General features: G+C 35.9%; 1 protein-coding gene and 1 pseudogene across 2 annotated transcripts in view; both read right to left on the bottom strand.

The window, feature by feature from the left end:
- The window catches only part of Ahi1 (Abelson helper integration site 1), a 183,112-nt gene that overhangs the window by 75,315 nt on the left and 84,078 nt on the right, over window positions 1–23,719 (bottom strand). The gene's annotated exons all lie outside the window — the stretch shown is intronic.
- LOC102027343 lies at window positions 16,151–16,602 on the bottom strand (annotated as a pseudogene).

Raw genomic sequence — 23,719 nt, 5'->3', positions numbered from 1 at the left:
TACAGGCAGGCGCTCATGCCACTGAGCTATATCCCTGGCCCTAGCCTAGCTATGGTTTCATTTATATATGCTCTTCTGGGGTCTGCTTAGATTTTTTTTTTTTTTTTTTTTCCCTTGAGATAGGGTCTCACTGTGTAGTTCAGGCTGGCCTTGAGCTTGCAAAAGTCCTCCCTCCTCAGCCTCTGGAGCGCTGGGATTACAGGCATGCACTACCACGCCCGGCTCTGCTTGGCTTTTAATGTCTGTAAGGCAGCCTCTTTTATTTGAGTCACAGAACTGTCACATTATTTCTTCAAATATTTTCCACTTCATTTTCTCTTTCTTCTGAAACTCCAGTTATGCATGTTTAATCCATATCACATGGATACTTACATCTAATAATTTCTTCCTCTTAGGTTTCCCCTCTGTGCTTCAGTTTGGATAATTCCTATTATTTTCCCCCAGAATTCCATGATCCTTTCTTTCAATGAACCTTACCTGCTATTTTCATGCCATCCACTATATTTTTCTTGTCTAGAATTTCTTGTAGTTTCTTTTTTGGGGGAGGTGGGGCGGTTTCATTTGTCTACTGACATATTCCACTTTTCATTTACCTTGCTTGTTTCCTCATAAATTATAACAGATATTTTAAAATTCATGTCTGTTAATTCCAACAGATTGAGCTATACAATTGTTTTTATTGATCTTTCATTTGGTTATGCTGCATTTATTTCTACTTATTCACACACCTCCTATTTTGATTATAGGTTGGAACTATTAGACATGTAATAGAAAAGAATAAAATGGAAAATCCTTACTCCCAGAAGAAGGTCACCACTTCCTCATTAGGAAAGCTAGGGTGATGTCTTTGTTCAAATCAGGAGTTGGCGCTAGTTGAGCTGGGCTGCTGTTGCTACTTTAGTTAATTGTAGTAAGCCTATTGTTTCAAGTGTTGCAAAGATAAGGCAGTTAATCGAGAAACTTGAGAGATTATGGGAACTCTCCATTTCCCATGTCACGGCTTACACTGCAGAAGTCCTCTGGGAAAGAACTAACGGGTGAAGAAGACTGACTCATATAGGGACTTTTCAGATTCATTTCGCCAGCCCCTGTGGTTCCTAGAACTTCAGCTCATTTCTGTTTTGCAGTCACTCTGCCTAAAAAGTTTGCTCTTCTCTCCAGTGTTTTTTCACACCCATAAATACACCCATGTATTAAAATGGCCCCTGAGCTGGGCATGGTAATTCCAGCACTCTGGAGGTAGAGGCATGAGGATTATGAGTTCAAGCCCAGCCTAAGCAATTTTGTGAGATCTTATCTCAAAATGGGAGGGGAAAAAAAGGCTAAGGCTGGGATGCAGCTGAGTAAGAAGGGCCAGGTTTAATATCCCCAGCACTGTTGCCTCCCCCTACCAAATGACTCCTGGCCTTTATTCCTTTACAGAGTAGGCCTTTTTCTCTTTACAACTTCCTTTACTTATTCATTTACTTACTTTGGTGGTACTAGGGATTAAACCCCGGGGCCTCTGCACTGAGCTGTATCCCCACTCCCTCATGCCTTTAAAAAATTTTTTTGAGACAGGGCTTGCTAAGTCACTAAATTGCCAGGCTAGGCTTGAACTAATGACTCTTCTGTCTCAAACTCCCAGAATGCGGGGATTAGGGGTGTACACTAGATGCTTCCCTACAGTTTACTTTGTTTAGACTTCTTTGATGACTCAGTGTTACAATGAAGTGGTTCTTTACCAAATTTGTACACAGGAACCAAAAACAAAACTCTTGCTCTATTCAAGTTACATTGTTACTTTTTTCTTTTTGTTGTTTTTGATCAATTTCAATACTTCTTTTTTTCCTCTGCCTGTTGATCTTGAATTTGTTTTTAATTTTACCAATACTGCAATTTTACTATGGGTTACTTTTCCAATTTTAATGGTAATAAACATACTCATTATTTATCCAAAGAAAATAGCTGAACCTTCCTTTAACTGAGATCCCAATACTTCCCTTGCTGTACATAAAAATTAAACATTCAGAGAGATTTTACTTCTCTTTCACATAAATTTAGTTAAGTGGATGAAAATGTTTGGGAATTTAAGTAAGCGCTAACTTTGAGTTTACAAAATAAAAAGGGACTGTATAACAAAAAAACTCTAATATTTTACTCTATGTCTAACAGAAAAAGCTAATGCAGCGGTGGTGAACCTATGGCATGTATGTTATTATATTTTTCTTTTAAGACAAAAGATGTTAAGGTATGAGTTGCTTTCTCTAAACTAAAACCTCAGTATTTAGATTTAATTGCAGGGCTGGCACTTTGCAGTAAGTAAGTGCATTTTGGGTTGTAGTCCGGGTACTTGTCTCTAAAAGGTTCGTCGTCAGTGATCTGTTTTGTCTTATGTCTAAAGCAGTTGTCACTTGGTTACTTTCTAAAATCTTGTGTATTCAAACACATCTCCCTTTGCTGACAGGTGTATAATACTTTGTTTTTTTTTTTTGTTTTTGGTTTTTCTCCAGTACCGGGAACCGAACTCACGACCTTGCGCTTGCCAGGCAGGCGCTTTTGCCGCTGAGCTAAATCCCCAGCCCTGGTGTATAATACTTTGAACAACAGATCACTGGCTGAGAAGATCTTTATTGTGGTTGTCTACATATGTTATTCTACTACCATACAGCATTTAGTGTTTTAGGTGAGAAATACAATACTGATCTGATTTTTCTTTCCTATGTGATAACCTGGTTCTCTTGTCCAGAAGCCTGGGGTATTTTCTCTTCACCTAGGGAGTCCAGAATTTAATCAGTGTTTTATCCCTAAGTGTGTCTTTCTTATCATTACTCTTTCCTGGGTTTTGATAAGCCTTTTAACCTCAAAGTCTTACCATTCTTCTGTTCAGGGAAATCAGATCCTCAATTTTACAGCTCATTTTATTTTACCATCACAATTTCAACCTTTGTGATAATCTTTCCATTTAGTCTTTCATGTGAGCATCTTCTTTTTCATTCTTTCTAATGATTTTAAAATTTGAAATCATGTAGTTAAACTTTTGTCTAGAAATCCACAAAACTAAGATAAGAGGGTAAATCTTGAGAGTTTATGAGGAGAAAGTTTTTCCTGGGATGCAGTGCCTGTGTTCAGGGAAAGGGGTTGGGGTGAAAGGGCTTTGTTCCACTTGACATTGAGCAAAAACCTGGGCAGGGGAGTAGGCCTCCTCCAAGGGCTTGGGCAGAACATGAAATTTTCAGAGCTCATTGAGGCTTCTTAGGCAGCAGAGGTTTAAATCCCCTTGGCATCAGGACATATGTGTCAGCTTAATATTTGTGGTGCATCAAAGGCCTGGCAGGAGCCTATACTCCTGGAAGGCTTGGCTTCCAGGCCCACTCATTGGGAGATGGGTGTAGCTGGTAACTGATGAGGCTTGAGAACCCCACTATGTGCCCTAGTATAGAGGGGCAAGTTGGACAGATTTGTTTTTGCTATAGTTCAGCCCTCCATCAATACAGCTGGGAACACAAACTATGAGCAGACTAAACACAAGCAAACTCCCACAACCTAATAACTCTAAGGGGTCTTGGTAGAAGACTGAAAAATTAGAACTGCTAGCACCACTGATGACACTGGGACAATTAGAACGTCTTTTAAGTTAGAACAAAGCAAACAAAAAACAACTATAAAGAATTTTAAGATAGTTAAGTAACAAACAATGAGAACCCCACTTTAAAGAAAAGAAATAATGGTCTTCCGAAAGTAAATTTGAAGGTAATAGTTTCAAAGTCACACAATGAGTGAGAAGCAGTAGCAGAAATGAAACCCAGGAATGTAAGCCACGAACTTCCCGAGCCATTTACGTGTGTCTGGTCCCTGTGGTTGGGGATTGGTCCCGTGTGTTTGGTCCCTGATTTTATTCATCTTCACATCCACAGTGCCTGCACACCTGAAACACAGTAGGTGCTTAAGAGTTGACACAAATATTCACTGAATGAATGAATGTATCCTTCTATGCCATGTCTATCAGATTCATATGCTACGATGCAGTATTAAGTGTGAGCATTAGTATTCAGAATGCTTGCAATAATGTTCTGGGATTGTTTTTAAAAATTTCCTCCACAATGTTCAACTTATTACAAAAATGAAATGTATTAATTACAAATTTTTCTAACGATAACATACTACATAGAAGATAATAGAAGAAATTTTATGCTTCTTGGGAGACACTTATACTGTCTGGTAAAAAATCAGATTATGACATTTTAGCTCACTGTACCTGACTAATTTGAACAGGAGAAGTACATGTTTTTCAGTTTTCCTAAGGTCTACCCATCTCCAATCAGAGAACAAAAACAAACAGATTTATTACAAAATAAAAACAGGTAAGAACATATACAGGAAAACATGTATGTAGCAAAACACTTATGCAGCAACCTATATATCATTAACAAACAACTATGGGCTGTCCAGAAGTCCAAGGCAACATGCTAGGACCAGAAGAAGCTCTACCTTTCCTTTCTTATGAGCTATTGGCCTCAAGCAACACTACTATGCCTCCTATGTGACTTTTGGAAGAATTCATAAATCTCTAAGTAGGACAGAAAAGGAATTATGCTTTGATTACCTGTAGCTATGCAAAAATAAATAAATAAATTTATTTATACACAAAAATAATCGAACAAGTGGAAAGATACCACTTGTTCTATGACAATGTAATATCATAGCATCAATTCCCTCCAAGAAAGTGTATGAATTGAATATGATTAAAATAAAAACGTTTTTCTCAGCAAAAAACTGAGAAAAGTGGATTCTATAATTCATATAAAACATGCAAGAACATCTAGAAAAACCTGGAGGGAAGGGAGAGCAACCAGTGGAAATAAACACAACTACCAGTACAAAATATAATACAGGAAACCAAAGTATAAATAACTTAAAGAACAAAATACAAGACAGACAGTAGAAAGAGTGATAGATCTTTTGTAAATGTCAAGAGGACCAAGAGATGGAGGGAAGTGGGACGGAGAAAAGAAGTCAAAAGACGTATTATATACATGTACCAACTGCCTACGATGAATGCAATCATTAAATACTACAAACATGTCCTGATAAGCATTTTAAAAAGTTAAAAAAACAAAACAAAAACAAGAAGCCTCTGTAATGAAAACAGTGAAGTACTGGCACGTAAGTTGACAGCCAGACAGATTAGTTAAAATGTCTAGAAAAAGACACAAGTACAGATTCATGCATGAAGAGGAAGAGATATTTCTTAACACCTCATGTTGAACAACTAGACACTAAAAAAGAAACTGGACCCATACTTCCCAACATAAACCAGAGTAATACATTCTTAACAGATGGGAGATTTAAACACTGAAAATGAAGCTCTGTCAGTCTTAGAAGAAAACAGTAAATTTCTCTATTGACCTAGGTAAGAAATCTGTAAACAAAGTTTTTGTACTGTAAAGCCAAAATCCAAAGGACAAGTGGAAGAAAACGCTATTTACAATCTTTATTTGTGAGAGATGACAGGTCTCCCTATTAAGCCAAAACATACAAATATAAGACAAAGGTAATTTTGAATCTGAACTGGAAATATCAATATAAACTCACAGATTAAAAAAAACAACAACAAACCTTTATTTCCTAGATAGGAAAAAAGGTCTAGAAGCAATGACTTGCCCATAGTGAGGGTACTGAATTCCATATTTTAGTTTCTAAATTCCATTATCTGTTAATAGTAGCAGGACTCATGTAAGAAATAACTGCAGGGAAAGTACAAAGGAACCCAGGATATTTTGAGCAAGGAAGTGGTTGAAGGTTCAGTGTTTCATATCAAAGGACATAAGAATAGGCATTGAAATGGGCTGGGGGTGTGGGTCAGTGGTACAGTTCTTACCTTGCATGTACAAAGCCCTGGGTTCGACCCCCAGCACCACATATACACACACACACACACACGAAAAAAGAACAGGCATAAAAGGTTCTCCTTTGCCAAATTAGGGGACAATTTGAGCAATGAAAGAAAATGATAGCAAAGAAATATAACAAATTACAAGGAAAAATCCATAGTACTCAAAGAGAAGGAGAGATAGGAAAGGGAAAACAGTAATCACTCTACCTGATCGAAGAACACCAGGTACTAAATTAAAAGCAGTAACAGCATTAGAAAAGCATCATTTTATACTCCTTCCCCGCTATGATAATTTATACAAGGAGTACCAAGTGATTCTTAAATTACTCAGTAGGCTATTATAGAACAGAGTATTCACAGGATTTCAAGGTATTGTCCTACACATTACAGTGCTCACCAACTGCAAAGGGAAAATTTTATTTTTACAGTTGAGATGATCTTTAGTCTTTTTCATTCGACTAAATTTATTAACACCAATAGTTGCACAAACCTGACATGTGCTAAGTGTGAAAAAGTATATACCAGTCATGAAATTATTGGTTAAAAACTCAAAACACTGAACATTTTATAAGACAACTAGCCCACTCAGACTCTAAGTGAAAAGCAGATTTTAGATGCACTGAAATTAAATGAGACTAAAATAATGTAACAATCAATCTAAACTTAAGCCTGAAATGGGTACTGGATAAAAGAAGTACACAAAAATTATTTAAGACATTTCTGACAAAGGGAAATACAAATCCCAACTGCTTATTAGATGTTGTTATAGAATCATTAACTATTTTAGGGAAGATAATGTTAGTGTGGCTATATAGGAGAATATCCTCATTTTTATTACTTGTATGATGAGGTTTTCAGAAAAAAGAGGTGATGTTAGGAATTTAGAAGCTTAATTTATTTCTTTTCAATTTTTTGTGCTTCAAAATTTTCTCAATATAAATGTGAGGAAAATTACAGGCTCTCAGTAGATACTTAGTGATCTTATAGAAGGTATGCAAATCTTAATAGCTTTGAACAATGCAAAATCTTCCACCAAAGCAACTGTTTTAAGTTCTTGCTGAGAACATTTTCAAGTATTATTTCTAAACAAGCAAACAGCCAACAAAATACTCTTCCTAACACTGGATTTACTGGCCACTTCCCTAAAACTAAGAGAAACCTAAAAATTACATGAATAAATAATTATTGCAATGTATTAATATTTACCTGTTCATTAACTTGTTTATTACACTTACTGAAAAATGGTAATTTTCTTGGAGAATTATTGTGCCAGTCTAGTGTGAGTTAATTATAATTCTCTTCTTAGTTTTATTCCTTTACAATTAGCAAAAAATACATTTGAAGAAGTTTATTAGCATCCCAATAAATTAATTAATATCCTGATTTTGGATATAGTGCATGTATTGGAAGACTGGCCTTAACAATTATTAGGTATGTGACTCTTGAGTTATTTGTCTACTCAGACTTTCTGGCAAAGTCTCTAGGCCTATGCTAGTCTTTCATGATCTGTGCTATTTATTCTCAACTAGTAGTTGAAAATTAAATTTACTAACCCAATAAATGCGTAAAGTTAGCTGATCTTTGAGGTATCCACTATACTCATTTCTATTTAAAAACCACCAAAAGCTACATACAATTTTTACTATTTGCTAAATTTCATCAGTAAACTCCAATGGGAGATGAAAGTCTATTCAAATCATATCCCATGTGACATGCTTTAGATACCCAATCTGAGGACACATCAAGCATGTTTCTAAAAAAGCTGCCACATATTTACTCTACTAGCAAGGACAATGAACCTCAAATCTATGCATTCAATTGTTTAAATATAATTTAGTATCTGTCATTTTTTTGAGACAGTGTCTTGGTATGTAGCCCAGGGTGGCCTCTATATTTTTACCCTCCTGTTTTAGTTTCCCAAAGTGTGGGGATTACAGGCATACATGATTACATCTGGCTAGCATCTGTCTTTAATAAACTAATATTAGTTATTTTAATAATAGTGTTCCAGTACCTTGAAAATCACAAGGATAGAAAAGCATATTATTTTTAATTAGATATTTCATTTTTATTCAGATTTATCATTACAGTGAGGAATTAAAAATAATAATATACACCAGTAGAAGAAGCTTGCTGTATTTTCCTGTTTCCTTAATTTTTTAATTACTGGCTTTTTGAACAGACAATATCCAAGATACCCACCTCATAGTCATCCCTAACAGTTTTTGGTTTTTTAGGTTCTTTTCATTCCATAGCCTCTTACAGCTTCTCCTTAATTCCTGTACATTCAAATATCACATGTGTGAATGACTCTTTAATCTGTACATATACTCCAGGGCTACATTTTAAAATATCCAGCACAGTTCCTAGCACAGAGCTTGACTCATAGTAACTTAGTCAATAAAATGGAATCAAATGAATGAGCAAGCTATTAGATAGCTTGTTTCAGAAATCTTTCAAGCATCCTGTACTCACTATATCCAAAATACAACTAATTATCTTTGTCCCAATATTTCTGTATTTCCCTATTTTCATTTATAGACTGTCATCCACTCATGCACTTAAATTAGAAGTCTCAGTTACCCTCAAATTCTGCTTCTTTATCCTTTACCATTCACATCCCAAATCTCCATGGTAATGCTCTAACATTTCTGCTTTCTTCAGTCCCTCTCTACCCTCAATAGTTGAAGTCATCTTTTAACTTGCATTCCTGGCTGGAATGCCTCTATACCTTTTATGATTGTGAATCTTATACTAATTAGTTTAAATATTGCTTTATCTTCCCTTTCATGTAAAATTTGTCCCTAAATCATATACACTGTCTAGTGTGCTCTTTCATTTCTCTTGTAGCAAGTTATCAAGCCATACAATCCTATCCACTTCCCCTTTCAAAACATGCCTTCCGTGAATACTGTCAGTACTGAGGATGGGGCTGAATTTCTCTCAGGTTTGTTTCTACAAGGTTCTGTACAATTTGGGCTGTCAATACCTCTCTTGACTTACAGTCTTCTATTTCCCTCTCATTCCCTCCACTCCAGCTATACTGACCTTTGGTGGTGAAAATGCACACCGAGTACATTCTTGTCTTGGATCTTAGTTGGGGATACTATCCTCCCAGACAGTTCTTTCTTCTTTACCATTCTATCCAAGTGTCAGCTTCTTTGTGAAGCTCTCCTTGACTACTTCATTTAAACAGCAACCTAAACCTTCTCCTCAGATGACTCTATCCCCTCCTCCCCATTGGTTTGGATCTTTATTGTCCCCTGAAGACACTACTTGGATGTGGAGCCCGATGGAAGGAAGTTAGGTCACTGGGGTGGGCTCCTGAAGATGATCCTGGGGCCCTGACCCGTTTTTTTTTTTTTTTTTTTCTCCTTTAATTCCTGGTAATTGTAAGTTGAGCACCTTTTGCCCTACGAACAGCTCCCTGCCATGACATGCTCTTGCCATGGACCCAAAATCAACAAAGCCAAATATAACCATGAAACTGAAACCTGTGAATCCATGAACCAAAGTAAATTTTTCCTCTTTATAAATTGATTATCCCAGGTATTTTGTTGCAGTGATAGAAAGCAGATTAACATGCTTTCCTTGTCATTATTCTATTTTTATTTATTTTCTTATAGTCCTTTTCTACCAGAAAGTAAGCGAAAGACATTTACCTATACAAGGACTAGCTATCATAGCTATGCAAGGATTTTTACCTGTTTTGTTCACTGAGACATCCATAGCACCTAGTGCCTGGGACAAAGTAAATACTAGGTGGAAATTTACTGAATAGATGAGTAATTTTAGATTCACACAACCTGAGTGTGTAGGAATTAATATCCTTTAGAATTACAAAGCAAAACAAAAATTTTAAAAGAGAACAAAACGAACACAACAAAGGATTAATGATGAAAATACCTTACACTGGTGTGGTACTGAGGATGTGGGAAGGCGAAAACCCATTTTCTTAGGCCTATTCATTAAAATTATAATTTAAATTCTAGGGAAAAAATTTGAGCACAAGTATCATGATTTAGAAGAAGTTTCTGATAATCTAAAAGAAAGAGAAGTCAGCTTTTAAAAATATGCTCATTATGTTATTACTTTTTTCCCTGTAAGATTCAGTGACTATTAAGTTTATTGATATGCCTATCTGCTATAATGTTCATTTACAATTGTCTTTAACATGAGTTTTTATATTTTACTTTCAACTTTTAAAAAAACATTTAAAAATGCATATTAAAAAGACTAAAATGTCTATAAATGTCAAACTTCATAATGTTACCATCACCGAAGGGGTTAAAAAAAAGAGAGGGAGATAAGGGGACAACGTCCTATCCCTATCCCCCCCAAAACAAGCCCTGCTGCTTCTGAGTTGGCCAAAATAAAAAACCTGCTCAGATTCTGCTGTTCTCTAATTTAACAGCCATGAGATGTAAAGGACTTGATTCCTTTCCAGAGGGTGGCAAGCACACACCACAAATTTACACATACAAATGCACTCACATATCTATACCTATTCACTAATATGAAAGAAACTACAGTGTTGTATAACTACTTCGTTATTTATTCTCATAATAGTAATCCTGGTATATCTCTGGCAGGCAAATTTGAAGAAAGCAGCACAGCAATTAAGGTCATTATATGACTTATAAAAGGTCAGCAACAAAATACAGATTCCTAGTTTTAAGTTATCATTCAAAATGGACGGTACTATTCTTTACTGGCCAGACAACATAGACGTCTAAGCAAGACCTTGAAGCTACATGTATCCTATAATGGCAAAATATGTAAACAGGTGTTTTCCCTTCTCTTTCCCCCCACAGTGCTCATGCATATCTCCCACTGAACTCATTACCAATCACTGTATTATTGCTCTTTGCCTGCTGGATTCCCCCTCTGCACTGGGCTACTCTGAATGCAAGATTTCACCCCCTTCCTCCTCAATCTGCCCAGCACTTGGGCCTGTCCCTGTCACAAAGTAGGTTTTCCATAAATGTTGAACTGTATGAATTAATTTTTAAAAGTACAGGAAAGTTCTTATTTTTTAAACTGAACCATAGCCTTCATTGGAGTACTTCTAAAATACAGTATTTCTAGTTCTCCTAAAATAAAAGATGAAAATTAGTTAAAGTCATTCTCAAGTTTTACTCTTTAGGGAATTACAGATGAATATTTTTCAGAACAGAACATTGAGAAAAAAGTAAAATGAAATTAGAACAACGTTCCACTTTTTACTTAACTATTTATAATACAAAATCCTCTGACATTATCTTTTTTAAAAATGACCAGTCACTCCATTTAGTCATCTGTCAGTTTCCATATTTCTCATCAACTTTGCTCTCAGACTAGAAGGCAAGCTGCTGACTAAGAACAACACAAAGAGTGCCTTTTTTACATTTCATTCACTTTTCATGCAGGAAGAAGCTTCCTGAAAATGTGAGCTAAAACTGTGGAAAATACAAAACTACATTATCTCAAAGTCTCTATCATTATCAGAAGGTCTGTTCCTTAAAACTAATTTCTCTGTTAATTGACTATTTTCACTAACTGATGGGATATTCATTTCCAGAAAACATTACCAGTAAATTCAATGATATCATAAACTGTTCAATATCCAGACCAAACTAACTAAACCACAACATGCAAAAGTATGCCCTTCACTCCTCTAAGGGAAACCTTAGGGCTATTCTGAGAATAGTCTTAGCAGATTATAACCCAAGTAAGAGTAAATGGGAACTTTTTCTCTGAATTTCCAGGGTCTTTGTCTGAATTTCCAGACCTCGTAGCAGACTCAAATGAAAATGATTAAAACTAAGCTGTTCTGTGTTTCAAATCCTATCTTAAAAAAGTTACTTTGAGACACAAATGATACTTTGTATTTTTCTCCTGGCCACAGAAGGAAACATGAAGAGCTGCCTGTTTAGCAATAAGCCGTGCCCACCCTAAGGAAAATCAATAAATAAAAAATGATTATCATTTTAAGAAACTCACTTTTGAAGAATCATAAAATGGCTGAAATGACACTGATGTGAAATATGTAAAAGGCAAATGGTATATAAATGGAAGGAACAAGTAGATATGATTAATATGGAATAAGACTTGACCTTTTTACTTTAAATTTGCATTAAGGTATTTTTCATTATCAGAAAGCTAGTCAATATAATGTACATATAGATGCACTCACAGTTTATAATACTGAAAAACTAAAAATTATATCAAGCAACTGAAGAATGGCTTAAAAGTTATGGCATATTACTTTTCTTCCAAAGCATGCACTGTTTATTATCAAGAAAAGTTTCAGAAAACCTGCATTAAAATTTATGTACTTGGAAATACACTCTACAATAATTTCATCTGTATGCCTAATTAGCTTAAAAACTGAAAAATCGTCCAATTTTGGTTTGAGATTAGAAAAACATGAAGTTCATTTTATGGTTAATAGCAAACTTTATTAAATACAGACAAAGTATACAAGCTAACAATGAAGTTAAGCCTGGTCAAAATAATTCAATCATTTTATAACCAATCCTCTCACCTCTCCTTTTGTCCACATGAAATTGTTATAATTCTTCCTTAGTTCTCACCTATGAATACATCGATTACTGGCAGTTTCCTTTACCCTGGAGACACAGCAGTAATTTACACAACAGTCACTATGATAGAAATTATGTTTTGATAAAGTAGTTAAAATCTTCAGAGACTATTTCAGAAGTATATAATAAAAAACATTTGTTCATGGACATTTTTAATAAGTATTGCCCAAAAGCTGTATTTTGAAATGATATACATGCATCAGAGGAATGTTGATTTTAACATACAACATTCACGTAGTTTAATTCTAAGAACACAGTGTTTTTACCTTTGTAAAATTTAGTGAGAAGTTAGGTAAATTTAAAATAAAATGGTTCAATGATTAAAGTAGTTTTGAATATACAACCTTTTGTAACCTCTGCTGCCAAACACATTTTAGTATTGAAAATTTTTTGCTTTCAGTAAACACTTTCCTACTCTACTTTCAAATGACAAGTCGCTGAGATAACTTGTTCAAGGTCATAGCCAAAGTAACAGAATATGGATTTAAATTCAGGTGTCTCTGATTTCTTAGCCAAGTGTCACTAGAATCTCAAGTATTGATTTAAATAAAGAAAAATAAGAATGTTTCTAGTGCCCCTAGGAAAATCACTCAATACTGCTTTTAATAGCATCTTCAAAATCATGATGATGAAATACCATAAAATCTTCAACAAACATATTAAAAACATTATTTGTATTCAGTTAAAAAAAGTGGTAATCAGTTCTTTATGTTGTAACACTTGATTTATCCGGGGTCAGATAATGAAGACATGTAAAAGTAGACTCTATTGATCTACAATCTCACATGGTACCTAATGGCCACATGCAGTTTTAAAATTTAAATCCATTAAAATAAACTAAATTAAAAATTGGCCCTAAGTGACACTAGCCACATTTCATGTACTCAGTGGTCACATGCGGATAGGGGTTATCATGTGTGATAGACTATGCAAAATTAGGGTTCAGAAAAGAAGCCTGGGCTGATGATAAACATTTGAGAATTATTAGCATATGAGTTTTATTTAAAGTTATGGTATCACTAAGGATATCAATATAGGTAGGAATAAAAGTTAAATTGTGGTGGAACAATCTACAAAAACACGGAAAAAAAGAGGAAAAACTGGCAAAAGAAAATAAAGAATGACAAGATAGGAGGAAAACCAGGAAAGTGTGATGTCCCAGAACTATGCATTCAGCAGAGGCCAAATTGGGCGTGGTGACACACCCCCATAATCCTAGCACCCTGGGAGGTTAAAGCAAAAAGGTTGCAACTTCCGTTACCCAGGCAACTTAGAAACTGAATCAGATACCATGTCAAAATTTAAAAAAAAAAAAAATTCATAAAAAGCTGAGGGTGTAGCTTAGTCTGAAGGCCCTGGATTCAATCCCCAGTACCCAGCCTCTGCTACTTCCTTCCAGGAGCCAAATGTACCAATTGCTGCTAACAGGTCAAGTAAGATAAGGATGAAGAACTGACCACTGGAATCATCAACATGAAGGTCACTGCTAAGCTTGAAAAGAACAGATTAGAGATTTCAACAAATTTACAAAAGATGAAAAGGGATTAGAAACATCTGTCTGGAAACCGTACTGGGAGGGCACTACACTACAGTAAATATGGAAGCTATCTGACTATTAAACCTGTGACTATACAATGAGCATATTTGGTAGAGGGCAAATAAAATAATACCCAGGAGGTTATTACGTAAAACATTTAAGCCACAGGCTGAAAACCTCACAGAAAATGGGAGGTTGCCCAGCACTGACCACAGGTCAAAAGTGAAAAAAAAAAAAAAAAAAAAATCAGTGGAGTTCCTTCTAAAATCAACATTGAGCAAACTGTTTGGAAAGAGTGCAGCCTTCTAGAGTAGATATCCTGTCCCCTTATTCTCATTCAGGCAGTTATGAGAAAGACTTAGAAGATGTAATGACAACTATAAAACTGATACTAGGAAAATGGGAACAAACAAGACATGAAAGAGACCATGGAGAGAAAAAAAAGACAACTGGTAAATTAAGAGAGATTTACAGTAAAAAAAGGAAATGAACTAGTTAGAAAATGGAAGAGTTGCTGATGAATCCAAAGTTCCTACCTAAGAGAATGGTAAAGCTATTTCCAGAAATGAAACAGAAAAGTAAAATAGAGGTTTTTTTCAGGAGAAACTCAAGTTCACTCATAGCAGTCACATATTTCAGTCACATATAGAACACAAAGTGATTAGCTTACATATCTTAAGAATGGAAGTTTGAAGTTGGATATTTTTTCTGAGCTTAGATTTTGTATTTCAGAGTCATGTGTATTAGGGCTGGGGATTTAGCTCAGTGGCAAAGTGCCTGCCTGGCAAGCACAAGGTCCTGAGTTCTATTCCTAGTACCAGAAGAAAAACAAAAAACAAACAAACAGAGTCATGTGTATTGTAAAAGATCTGTTCAATTTTGCCTATTTATACTTGATCTTTGAAAAACATGTTATAGGCAAATAACTTCTATAAATCCTTAACATATAAAAGAAGGATAAAATGAAAATCAAGCTTTGTGAATGGGGACAGGAAGGGGGTTTGAAAAGAGGGAATGGGAATGGGGAAAGAAAACCAAGAGGAAATAAGATGTATTATGTACAGATACAAATTCCCTATAATGAATGCGGTCATTATATTTACCTAAATTGTACCAATAAACTTAAGTTGAAAAAAACCAAGACAAATTAATAAGTTGTTAACACACCAACTAGAAAGATTTGGAAAACATAAACATTAGACTATCTATGAAACACAAATTCAATAATCTACCTCGTACTGTGGCTATGTTAGGATTAAATTGTGCAATTTTCATATTCACCAAACCAATAAGCTCTCATTTAAAAATTTTCCTACAGTTTATGATATTCAGTTGTTTGCTTTTTCATTGGTTGTTAATATAGCGCTGGGTAAATGCTACAGCATATTATGACAACTAAATTTATAAGAGTCTTTTTTTTTTTTGTCTTTTAGAGACAGGGTCTCACTATATAGTTCAGGCTGGCCTTGAAGTCTTTATGTAGCCCAGACTGGCCTCATTCAGGGAAGTCCTCCTGCCTCTGCCTCACAAATGCTGGGATTACAGGCATGTGCCGTTAAGCCCGGCATTAAATTTATAAGATTCTTAAACAAAAGAAAAACATCAACACATACAGAAATGTGGCTGAAAAAAAAGAGAAGTTTAAAGTAGGTTTCCAAGTGAGGAAAAAGTGGAAAGCTGTAAGGCTCGAACTGTGATGTGTACACATCATCTAAAACAGCTTTTTCCAAAGTAAATGGCAAGGAAAGAGTAAGCTGATTCAAGCTCATCTGAGTGCGACGATTTAAGTGAGAAGAGAAGTTTACATTCACATTTTTCCCCTCAGAAGCTATTAGGAAAAATTTGACACCTCATGAGAATAGTAGAACTACTCCCTGTGCATGAAGAATCATAATATTAACTATATTTACAAAAACAATTTCTAAATTAGGAAATGTAGAATATATTTAAATTAACAACGTGTTTAGAAACATCTAATTTATGTGACATTATTATTTTTTTAACCATGGGAGAATGTCTTTTATTACATACAGGTTTTTATAATAATTTCTTCAATCTCTCCGTACACAGGCAAAAGTAAACGTACTTTTAACACACTGGAACTTGCAAACTTAATCACTGCCTGAAGAAGGGAAAATTATCCCCAAAGCGTGCTTAACCAGGAGGACAATGCATCTGCCGACGGCCAAGGACACGGAGGTGAACTTGACAGACAGACTGCCCCCATCGGCCCCTCATGCACCACCGGCCGGTAACCTTTGCTCAGGCCTAGCGCAGCGGCACATTTCCTAACAACAATCACGACGTGTCCAAGGAGACTTTCATCACATCCTCTGCTACAGAGATCCGGGCCGCATGCTTCTTGGGGATCACCAGAAAACTGTTTCTTTCTGAGGGGCAATGTCATGGAAAGCAAGGCAACAGGCATCCTCGAAATTGATTTTGACGGAGAGTTCTCTGCGGATGATCTTGCTGAAGACTGTGTCGCCGCCAAGCCAGGCGACCTGAACCCTGGCGATCTCGTCTGCCCTGGCGGCCTCCCTCACTTGAGCCGCCGCGGGGCAGCCGGGGCCAGGGCGCGGCGGGCGGCCTTCTGCGCGTGCGCATTAAGCCGTGCGCACCGGCCCGCGGCGCCCCGTCTGCGGCCGGCCGCTGTGCGTGGGGCCCGTGAGCGCTCGCAGGAGGGCTTGGCACCGCCTTACGTAACACTACTTAAAAGTAGAGGGGCTTTTATTATAGTGGGGGATACATTTTAATACTTAATTAGCAGATTAACTCTCATCACCGGAGAATTACTTTATATAATACTATATTAGATACTAAAATGGCACCTTAGGTTAACTGTACTGATGAAACATTAATTTCAGAGTTTCCAATATGACAAACAATAACAAAAAAAATTCTAAGTCTAGTCTTTGTGGAAGGAGTAAAATACTACAGTTATTTGTTAAAGAAAAAATAGAAATGATTAAGACGTTCTGCCCAGTGACCAGAAAAATTCAAATATGAATTAGTCCCATCCCTGAGACTTTTGCGTTCACTGGTAGGTAGAGAAAGGGGTTGGGACGATATCAACATTACCCTTGCAAGTAATCCTTGGTTGCTGATAGATTAGATGGGTAACTGAATTAAAATTAACTAAGTTTGACTGGCTGACAGGATACATTTTTATCCTGCCTTCATTTTTATCACAACTTTTGATTCTTTTTTTTTTTTTTTTTTTTTTTTTTGGTTTTTCTCCGGTACCGGGAACCGAACTCACGACCTTGCGCTTGCCAGGCAGGCGCTTTGCCGCTGAGCTAAATCCCCAGCCCCCTTTATCACAACTTTAAAAAAAATTACTATTACTGAAGTAGTAGAGAAATTAAAGACAACAGTATCAACATACATCTGGTCGCTTAATCATTTAAAAAGTGATTTCACATTGCTTGTTAGACCATGAGATCTGTAACTTTTTTACAAAGCAAAAAATCCATACATAACCTTAATTATACGTATGAAGAACTTCACTAGTTGTTTCTCCCCCTCAGCCTTAGCGCCCCCCTTTTAATGGAGAGTAGCCGCCTTAAAATTCAGTCAGAATCACTAATCTTTAAATATGTTCTTAACATACCTTAGATCCTTTACTTTGAGTTAGGCACTGCACACTGCACTGTAACTGTCTTCTTCCTTGTCTGTTTCTCAGAAAAGAACTACTGAGTCTTGAAAGCTGAGTTGGTAATTTTAAATGTGAACAAAACAACCAGCACTAATATATTGCTTAGTCTATTCTAAGGAATTTTTGAATAACTGAGTTACTTTCTGATCAATAAAGGCAGAGTTACAAATTTGGTGTTAACTCCTAATTTGAAGTTCATTCCTCTACACACCATTGATTCTATTAATGGACAAATGTATTAAAATATTTCTGATAAAGTACCCATTTTGACATTATGTACTATAGAACAATATTTTCTTGAGGAAAAAAAGCTACCAGTTGCAAAACAGAATTTTATGAAGTACCTCATATTTTTCTGATGATTACGTTTTTTAGAGACAGTCAAATCCTTAGAGAAACAGGGGCTAATGAATGGAATTCTTTGCAGTTTTGGTTGTTTCATCACCTCTGGAACAAAGGATTGTCATAGTCATGCAGATTTTGGCCTGTTATCTTGATTTTTATTATCTTAACATCTTGATGTCATCACATTCCAAAGATGAGTTAAGGTTGGTACTCACGTGGAAAGCTAAAGTTTCAAAAGCTATGTATGTTCTGGGGGATTACTCAGGATCCAGATGCTTCTTTGAAAATTTTCCTTTTAAAATTACATCATCTTAATGTCTTTTTTGCACGCTTCTCAAACTCTGATATCTGTTATTTGCCCCTCTGATAGGCTGTTTTTCCTATAAGCCTCAGAACACATTTCATTAAAATGGGTCTTAATAAGGTTTCTCCCATGCCTTTGGCCACAATGCAAATTGTAAGATTTCAAACTGGGATGGGGAGCAAATCTTTTGTAACCTCATGTTTATTCCCTATATTTTATGGGTTTCAAAGTATTAAAATATATTTTATGATCCTAACAATTCTATGAAGTAGAAAATATAGAGACATTTATCTAGAGAGAGAAAGTCAACTACTTGAGCAAACAGCTGTGAGGTGGCACGAGGCAAGATTAGGCCCAGCTGTTCTGGGCCAGTCCAAGCAAGCCCAGTGCCTTTTCACTCTAATACACAGGCTCAATTCAGCAAAGCAACTGTTTTGGAAAACAAATTCTCACTTTTAAAAATTGCATAAAAATTTTTTTCAATTCTTTTTAATTCCAAAAAAAGTATATTTAAGGACATAACTATAGTAGATCTGTAATTACGTAGATTACGATAAATTAATTCTCACCACTGAACTGAAATCTTGGAATTCTGAAAGTATAACATCAGAATGCAGCAAAATATTCTTTTTCAATTAATAGCTTAGAATTCGTTGACCAATACTAACAGAAAGCTCTGCCAACTCTAATGGGATGTGAAAGTTCTTTGAAGCTTCCTTAAAATGGAAACTCCCTTTTATCATCAGCTGTGTTTATTGAGAGCCTCTCTAATTTCTAATTTTTGCCAAAATGTATTTTTCCTTTGAAATACAAGAGCTATCATGCTTCAAGCTTAGATGTAATCCAAACTCCAAGTTTATAATTAAAAAAGACGATACAAAGATTACATGAATAAACTCATAATAAAATGATTCATTTCTCGACCTATCTATTTAATCTGAATTAAATTTACCTTACAGCAATGCTGTGAAAAGATATACTAAAATATATAAAATGAAATGTTCTTCAAATATGAACATGCAAAAATAATACAAATAGCTCACTATCAGTAAGCATTTCTGCTAAGCTTTCTAACCCACCCACTTAAAACAGTGATTGACTTTTGTTACTAAACAGTCTTTTTATTTTTTTTAAACAAGGTCTCACTCAAAGTCTCACTATGTTGCCTAAACTGGCCTTGATCCCTCCCGGGTTTAAGCAATCCTTCTGCTTCAGTCATAGGAGGACCTGGGCCACCATGCCTAGTGCCAAATTAAAAAATTTAGTTCTAAGGTAAAATCACATTGGAACCAAGCCTTAAAAAAAATCTAATAACTGGCCAACAGAATTATATCTAAAGGTCAAGCAAAAACTCAAGTTCATTACTTCTCAGAAATTAAGATGTTTTGACATCTCTGTTTTAAAAAAATGACACTTTTCCTAAATAGTATTTGTCCAAGTTATTACTTTATAATGTATCACAGAACTTTAAAACTAGTAAAAGGAAAAGAAAAAAAAAAAAGATAATACCTACAGCCAGAGGGACTAGCTGTGAGAGTGAAGGTACAAAGAAAGGGCCGTGAGCAGAGTCCTGGCAGTGTCCTCCTCTAGGGAAAGGTGGCTTCCTACAGCAAGGAGGCCGTACTGAGCTAGCCATGACTGCCATTAACTATGTGAATTATAGCAAGTACTCCTTCTGGCTCTTAATTTCACTGTAAATGGATTGAATGAATAATAAAAGTAGAAGTATTTAAGATGATTTTACTCAATATGACATTCAGGTTTACCTTTTTTTTTTTTTTTTTTTTTTTTTTTCCTTTTGAGACAGGGTCTCGCTATGCAGTTCAGGCTTTTCTTGAGCTCACTTTGCAGCCCAGGCTGGTCTCGAACTCACAACGATCCTCCTGCCTCAGCCTCCCAAGTGCTGGGATTACAGGCATGCACCACCATGCCCGGCCCTTCATGTTTACCTTCTTTTCAGAGATTTGGGAGGATCAAATGAAGATACATGTAAAAACATGTTTATGTAAACATACAGTGCTGCTATTCTTCATTATACTAAAAAAGTATGGAAAACAGTTTTGAGACACAGGATAACATGTTCACAAGACACTAAAGCATTTATATGGGCTATCACATATAATTTAACCCAAAATGTTAAACTTCAATTTTATTTCTTATTAAAAATTACTCAGGAATGATATAATTTTCATTTTAGCAAGATTGATTTATTATTTTATTATTAAGAATTTAGAGTAACAGCCTAATGAACAGTCCCTAAAAGAAGTACTTCATAAGAGCTGTAAATAGCCTCTGTCCTCTCTAGCTTATCTCACACACATATCAGAGATTTTTTTTTTTTTAAAAAAACAGGGTCTCGCTATGTAGTTTAGGGACTTGAACTCATTATGTAGCTCAGGTTGTTCTCAAACTGACAGTAATCCTCCTGTCTCAGCCTCCCAAGTGCTGGGATTACAGATGTGGGCCACTACATCAGGCCAGAGTATTTTTTTTAAAAACTACTTAATCATACCTCTTTCATACTGATACCTTGGGTAACTCTATTGTACATAGAGATTAAAATGTGAATTCTTCAATATGGCCCAAGTTTGCCCTCAGTCTAGCCTTGCAGATCCAGTTCTCCCAAAACATGTCCTATTCTATCATTTCCAGCTACCCCCAAGGCTCAAATCACTCCTCAGTCAGATCAGACTCCCTTCTAAGTGCTGTGAAGGAAAAATAACTATTCAAGATACTTGTTAAAGCATGGAAAGGAAGATTTTATTTAGGGTAATTAAAGTAGGTACAGAAATCACTGCAGTGGGGAAATCGGGATGAAGGTCGGACCATGGCCTGGGCAAGTGAAAAGGTGGGAAGTGAAGGGAAAGACAGAAATCAAGGAGAGTAATAGGGGGTTGGTACTGGTAAAAAATACTCAAAATATGTTAGATGCATGTATAAAAAAACAAAATTCTTTAATCTGTGTAACGAATATGTACTAATAGTAAAAGATGTGAAACAAAACTCCTGAAAAAAAACCATTTTTTTATTAGCAAATAAAAAGTTTTCCTTTTTTAAAAAGTATGGCTTTTAGTTTTTTAGAAAGAATGGGAATGCTGGGATCACACAAACTTGGTACACGGTAAGGGAAATAGAGATAACGGCAGGGTGTGCAGGGGCAGGGAGTCAGAGTTCTCTTTGCATATGTAGTTTGAGAAACTTCTTAGCTATTCACCTTTTATTCCTGTGACACTGCTCATATTGTGATTTCAGAATTTATTACACTGATTTGATTTGCTGTGTACTTACCTGTCTCCCCAGCCTGTCCATAAAGCTTCTTGAAGGCAGGCAGTACTTAGTCCATACCCCTAAGGGAGGGACTTAAAGTAGTCACTTAAAATGACTTTAGAATGAATAGGTAGTACTGTAGCAACTCTGAGAAATACAAACCAACGAAGAAAAACTGTTTACTTTTTTAGCAGTCCCAGTTCCCTAGACTAGTGCTGGAGAACCTGTAGTATATGTGCTGCAGTGGGCACAAAGAGCCCTCTCTGTTGGTGTGAGAGCCAAGCTGCCCCAGCATCAACCCAGCAGCTGAGCATTCAAGTTTAAATGCAATGTTGGCACTCTGTGATAAATAATTGGGTTTTGGGTTGCAGTTTGGGCACTCACCTCTAAAAGGTTCACCATCACTGACCAAGACCTTTCCTGGACTAAATAATGTCAATAGAAGTTATAGCAGAGATTGGGTGTGGTGGCTCACACCTGTAATCCCAGCACTCAGGAGGCTGAGGCAGGAGGATCGTTGTGAGTTCGAGGCCAGCCTGGGCTAGAAAGTGAGCTCAGGGCCAGCCTAAACTGCATAGTGAGACCTTGTTTCAAAAAGAGAAAAAACAACTGGGATCTCATCCTACTGGAAAGTTTCTGCACATCTAAAGAAATCACCAGCAGAGTAAAAAGAAAACCCACAAATTGGGAAAAAATTTTAGCTGACTGTCCCTCGGACAAAGGTCTTCTATCTAGAACATATAAAGAATTAAAAAACACCAGCATCCCCAAATTCAAAGACCCAATCCAAAAATAGGCAGCTGAGATGAATATACACTTTTCAGGTAAAGAAACACAAATGGTAAATAAATACATGAGACAATGTTCAACATCCTTGGTCATTTGAGAAATGCAAATTAAAACAACATTGAGATTCCACCCTACCCCAGTAAGAATGGCTAGCATTAAGAAATCAACCAATAACAAATGCTGGCGAGGCTGTGGAGAAATAGGAACCCTTCTCCACTGCTGGTGGGAATGCAGACTGGTGAAACCACTGTGGAAATCAGTTTGGAAATTCCTCAGAAAACTAGGTCTAGAGGTCCCACTCAACCCAGCTATTCCCCTTCCGGGTATTTTCCCAGAAGATCTGAAAACATTGTATCACAGCGATATATGTGCACCCATGTTCACAGCAGCACAATTTGTAATTGCTAAATTGTGGAAGCAACCCAAATGTCCATCCACTGAGGATTGGATAAGAAAATTGTGGTATTTTTATATAATGGAATATTACTCAGCTATAAAGAAAGATAAACTCGAGGCTTTTACAGGTAAATGGTCACAACTAGAGACCATACTCATAAGTGAAATAAATCAGACCTCCAGTGTAAGCAACATATTGTCTCACTAGTGTAAGAAGCTAAAAGAGTGAATAAAAATTAGGAGGTATGACAGACATTGTGAAAGGAAAGGAAACTGCTCAAAAGTAAAGAGCAACTGGGATAAGGGAAAAGAGAAAAGAAAGAAGGGGAAATTATGTATGTATGTATATACAGGATAGCTAACATAGTTGTACTACTGACTTCTATCGCTTTACTGAAAGGAACAGTTAATGATTACTTATTTGATCAATCTTGCATGTCTCTATTTGTTTTTCCTGAGAAACCACTTTGAAGTTATCAATACATAATACAACAACCATTGTTAATTTCCTACCACTTTGTCTGTAATTTAGTATTGCTTGTATTGTTCTTAGGCTATTTTGTAAGTGGGTATCTATTTGTTATTATCTTTTCCTTCTTTTATTTTTAAAATAAATTTTTAAAAAAGGGGAAAAAAAAGTTATAGCAGAATATAAACTCAATTCAGAGTCTGGCTTTCCTTGTTCCAGACTTAAACCTTCCAGTATGAGTGTTGGTGAGCCATTCTTACTAGCTCTGTGTGAACAGCTTTTCGTTATACTGTACAAACACTGTATGACTTCAGTATTTCATATAGGTTTTCAGTAAGACTTTTATATTTGAACACTCTATCTACATTATTTGTTTTTGCAGCCTTACATTTCAGACTAATAGATTAGTATGATCAAGAGTATTTATTATCCACTTTTAAAGCTGATTTTAACACTGAGTAAAATCACAGAATTTTAAAGACAGAAATTCAATCC

This window comes from Chinchilla lanigera, unplaced genomic scaffold (assembly GCF_000276665.1).
Source record: "Chinchilla lanigera isolate Chin_1 unplaced genomic scaffold, ChiLan1.0 scaffold00038, whole genome shotgun sequence".
NCBI classification, from domain to species: domain Eukaryota; kingdom Metazoa; phylum Chordata; class Mammalia; order Rodentia; family Chinchillidae; genus Chinchilla; species Chinchilla lanigera.
The sequence above is the reverse complement of the archived record's forward strand: the minus strand, read 5'-3'. Positions and strand labels throughout refer to the sequence as shown.